General features: G+C 31.0%; 1 long non-coding RNA gene across 13 annotated transcripts; it reads left to right on the top strand.

Annotated features, from left to right (window-relative positions):
• Positions 1–1,517: 1,517 nt before the first annotated feature.
• LOC145069682 (uncharacterized) lies at positions 1,518–4,607 on the top strand. 13 transcript variants are annotated; one of them, XR_013689632.1, is made up of 10 exons: positions 1,531–1,946; positions 2,051–2,103; positions 2,210–2,275; positions 2,568–2,691; positions 2,993–3,066; positions 3,164–3,484; positions 3,553–3,637; positions 3,934–4,162; positions 4,268–4,313; positions 4,401–4,607. It is a non-coding gene; the product is annotated as an uncharacterized LOC145069682 (long non-coding RNA). The 13 variants fall into 13 exon arrangements; XR_013689623.1 differs by having other exon boundaries at positions 1,518–1,610; positions 1,721–1,946; positions 3,934–4,607; XR_013689624.1 differs by adding an exon at positions 2,855–2,901 and having other exon boundaries at positions 1,529–1,946; positions 3,934–4,607.
• The last annotated feature ends 201 nt before the right edge of the window (positions 4,608–4,808 follow it).

The following is a 4,808-nucleotide window of genomic DNA, read 5'->3' as shown; positions in this document are numbered from 1 at the left end:
GGATTCGCCACTGTATACGAACTTTATAGTTCGTATGAACAACTACATGAAAAACAACGATGGTGATAAGGAGTTAAAGAAGGTTTTAACATGGTACTCAGAGATACGAAGGATGATGCACTTTGTTGTTCAGATTCTCACGAATTGAGTAGTTCGACTCGTTTACAAAGGGGGAGATTGTAAGGGTCGAAGTCTTGTAAAGAGTTGAATGGTGTTTAGTCAATTTGGTATGTAACATATTTACTAAGTCACTTTTGTATGAAGATTAATGGTTTTAGACTTAGTATTTTTTGTACTCCCTGGTTCCCTATAAATAGGGACTGAGCTTAGATTTTGATTGACAAGTTTTCCAATTTCATTGACTGTGTTTGAATCGAGCTTATTAAGAGTAATAAAAACTTCAAAGTCTTATTTACTTTCTTATTTCATTACATTGATTAATCTTGTTCTTAATCGATTTCTCGAATACAATTCTTATATATATATATATATATATATATATATATATATATATATATATATATATATATATATATATATATATATATATTAAATCCAAGGGAGTTTAGCGATAGTCCTTTTTTACCTTTAGGTTTTTGCCACAAGAATTTAGTGAATTTGACACTTTTAGTCTCTAAAGTAAAAACTTTTATATTTTTATGTTTTGATTAAGTTTTTGTGTCTTTAGATTTTTGCCGCAAATCTTTAGTGACTTTGACATTTTAGTCCTTGCAGTGAAAAGTTTTACATTTTGGTGTTTTTACCACAAATCTTTAATGAATTTGACATTTTTCGCCCTTGTAGTCAAAAAATTTACATTTTGATATAAAAAACACAAAAAACTTCATTTAGAATTTTGCCAACATATTTTCCCAACTTTAATATTATTGTCACAATATTTTTGGATTTAGTGTCCCTTTTTTTGGTTGTACAAATTTTAGAGGTGTCAACTTACTCCCCTATTAGTGGTGATTTACAATTTCAACACATATCTTTTAAAGTTTGCCAATTTTTCCCATATTACCCTAAAAGCGGTGTAGCCACAGGTTCTTTTACTAGTTATTATAAAATTTGATGTTTTCATAAGTTGTCATTTATTTGGATAAGATAATGTCCTAGTTATCTACTTTATCCTTAAAGAAATAAAAACATTGTAGTTAACACACTAATACCTAAAATAATAAAGTATCAGTATTCAAAATATAGTAGCAATAATAATAACAATTCAACTATTACCAGATAATATATTATTTTATTTTTATTATTATATATATTAAAATTGTGAACAAAATGAATAGTGAACATGAGACTTTTTGGCATTTAGTCCCTTAAATTACATTTTCGGTCCCTCTATTTTTGTTTGTGTGTCACTTTGTTAATTTATTCATATATTTTTGTTTGTGTGCTGCTTCTTTAATTTATTAATAGGATAAATCTATATAGTGTATTTTTAATAGACTTTTTGGTGGCATGTCTTAATGTATCCCACGTGTGTGTGTTCCTTTTGTTTGGCTTATTTCTTGCGGTTCCTAATATCTTTTTCTTTTCTCTTCCTTTTTCATTCATCGTCTCCTTCCGTTTCTCCGCTTCACTCTGTATTTCTCTCTTAGGTAATATTCCTCTGTTATTCTTCTTTTCTGTCCTCTACTGTCATAATTTTGCTTGCTTTCTTCCCGATGTGTCGTCGTTTTATTATGTCATGGTTGTTCCGGCAAAGCAGACTGCTGACGACGCCGCTTCATCGTCGATTGTTGTCCCTATTGGTCGCTGCCGGAAGTCTCGACGTCTTGCTGGCCTCTCTGTCCTTCCCCACTACCTCGACTGTGGTGACTGTAGCTGGGTTTGTGAGTTTTGCGGTGTGTTTTTTTGGTATGTCGAGAGGGCTCTTATGGATCGATGTCTTATTTCAGAATGAAATGGTTTCAACATCGATTTATGACTTCCAGGTATCTCACTCCTAATTTCGGATTTGAAGAAGGTTACACTTGTATTTGATTCTAACTATCTCGCCCCTGATTTTCTTTTCGGTTTTGGTTTTGGACTTGAGTAGGACCAATCGATTGGTTGTTGATTACAAATATATGTTTTCATATAGCATCGATTGTAAGTATCTCCTAATTTTTTTTGGCTTTGTACTTTGTTGTGTTTTCTATACAGCAATTCGTAGCATATAAATTTTTGATATTTTTTTTCTTTTTTGTGTATGTAGGCATCGTCGGACAATGAAGCAGAAGAATCAACGACAGAAGAAGAGGAAAGGTATGAAGGATGTGAGGTAAAGATTGAGCAAACTTATAGTTTCGGATTCGTGAATGGTAGAGATATTCACATAAAACTAAGATGTTTACAGTTGGGGATAAAGTTGTGGCCACCAGCTATTTGATGAAATGCCTGACTCACTTTTCCTGTTTTTCTTATCTTCCTTTTAGATGTACTTTATCATTTCACAAACGGATTTCGTATCACTTTATTGGATTGGGTTGAGTTTAATTCATTTATTATGAATTTGGAAAAAATTCTGATTCTATGCAACTTTTTGAATGATTTTTTTGTTCATTTTGTTATAGGTTTACCAAACTACTATTTTTGGGCTAGGACATTCCACATGTGTAGCCATTGGTGGGGATCATTTTAATGGGACCAACTTCATTGACTGCATGAGAAAATTCATGGTTGATCCTCATACACAAGGTAACTCAACTTTTCAAATGAATTTCGTATTTTGGTAGGCTTTTTTAAATTTGGCTAATTGCATATGTGGATAATTATTGTGTTTCCAACATGAATATCATAAGAAATTTGTCACTTGCTTTTTTGAGTTTTTTTTTGTAACTTTTAATGATTATTCTGTTAGGGTTGCCTTAAAGCACAAGTCTATGGCTAAAGTTATTTGTTTCTAAGGTTAAACATAATACTTTCCATATGTAAATTAATGTTCAGTTTAAAGGTGGATGTTTTTTGTTTAAATGCAACTCTGTACATCCGAATGCAGATGTGTATAAAGTTTCTTGGTTGACTGGCCGTTCACTTCAAGGGGTTAATCAGAGGTTAAAAGATCGATGCAGGGTATGATTTCAAGGTTTATGTTGTTTGTTTTTGTTGATTGTTTTGCATAGTTTTTTGAAGTTTTGAATTGAGAATTTATTGGTTATTTTGATTGCAGAGTTTCTTTGACGCATAAATCCATTTTTATCATAAGGATGAAATTGGTACAATGAATAGTATTTGGTCCTAAGTTTAAATGTAGAAAAAAGGAATTTCTTTGATATTCAGTGAGTTTTGACAAATTTTCATAATCTAAAAATATGGTAAACTTGATAACCCATGTTGCCCTTGAATTGATTAGGTGGATGAGCAAGAAAATTAAAAAATGTGAGAAAGAAATATGAATGATTTTTTGATGAAGATAGGCTTCAAGGACCATGGAAATTGCATTATTACAGAAATTAAACAAATTCATGGAGTATGCATTTGGCGAAAATGGGTATGTGGCTACTTCTCTTTTAACTATTTTTTTTACTTTTTTTAATAGACCCTTTTTACATGCTACAGTGCCAATTTCATCAACCATTTTGTCTCTCCGATCTGCAACAATGTTAGATGGGTTGCTTCGGGGCAGTCATTTCACCTCCAAATGGTTAGATTGCTTCATATAACTCTTTATTTTTGTACTGTTTTTTCTGAAACCAAATCACCCTATTTGTTTTAAATCACATAAGAATATAAAATAGACATACATACTAGATTCGTTACGATGGTGAAGGGCATTATTGGAAACGTTCCTGTTTTTGGAATTTGCATCAACCATCAACATGCCTTGGTTGTGTAGACATACGAAACAAAATGTTTTTTTAAATACAAATGGTTATGTGATCCTTATTAATCATTAAAATCCTTATTATTTTGTTTTGTTTTTATTTATTGAATTTACAGGTTTACAAATGTTACACAGCCTAATGAGAGACATTACAGATAAGAGTTCATGAAGATTCCAACATTAGGAAAGCTTCTCAAGGTAAGTATTAGAAAGTGTGAGAAAGTTAATATCATACACAAATTGTTAAATCACCATATTATCTATGGCAAGTCTTTGAGTTTCTGGCTGAACGAAAGATTCTTACACTGCAAAATATCTTAAAACCTTCTCCTAATGGGCCAAAAGGTTTGAACAAATTATGAATACACTTATTTTTTATATATTAAAATTTAAAATATTTTATAGTTTTGCTTCCTTCGATAATGAAACTCCTGTTGGTTTCTTTTTCAGCTCCAAGGAATAGATTTTGTCATTGACAGAGCATAGGGACAAACATGTTGGTTTTAAAATGTTGACTCCAAAATAGCAATATATTTTTGTATATCTGTGCATTAAGTTTTTTGTTTTTTTTTTGGTCCATTAGGTCCATCAAATTAGTTGAAATCCCCATGACAAGTGGATTCGACGATAGTAATTTTCATTATGAAGTGCACACTTGGTGAAGAAAAAATGCACATCGATATGTCGCCTGAACATGGCAGCCTAATCGATATGTACACAAATAGCACATGTTTCTTAATTTATTAGTTTGCGTTGAATTGTTTCCAATATAATTGTGAAAGAGGAAAAACACTTGCAATGGAAAAACTCCAAAAAAAAACTAAAAGCTACCTTCCAACCCCGCAACACAGGGGAAACCTTTCTAGTTTTATTCAAAATTACTAACATAAATATATAAAGATAATAATAATTGTATTATTATTAGTATAGAGTGTGATAAAATTTATTATTAACATTATTAACGATAAAAATATATTTTATTGTTAATAAA

This window comes from Lactuca serriola, chromosome 8 (genome assembly GCF_051521515.1).
Source record: "Lactuca serriola cultivar US96UC23 chromosome 8, Lser_US96UC23_V15, whole genome shotgun sequence".
In the NCBI taxonomy this organism is placed as follows: Eukaryota; Viridiplantae; Streptophyta; class Magnoliopsida; order Asterales; family Asteraceae; genus Lactuca; species Lactuca serriola.
Note: the sequence above shows the minus strand (reverse complement) of the source record. Positions and strands in the feature narration are given on the sequence as shown.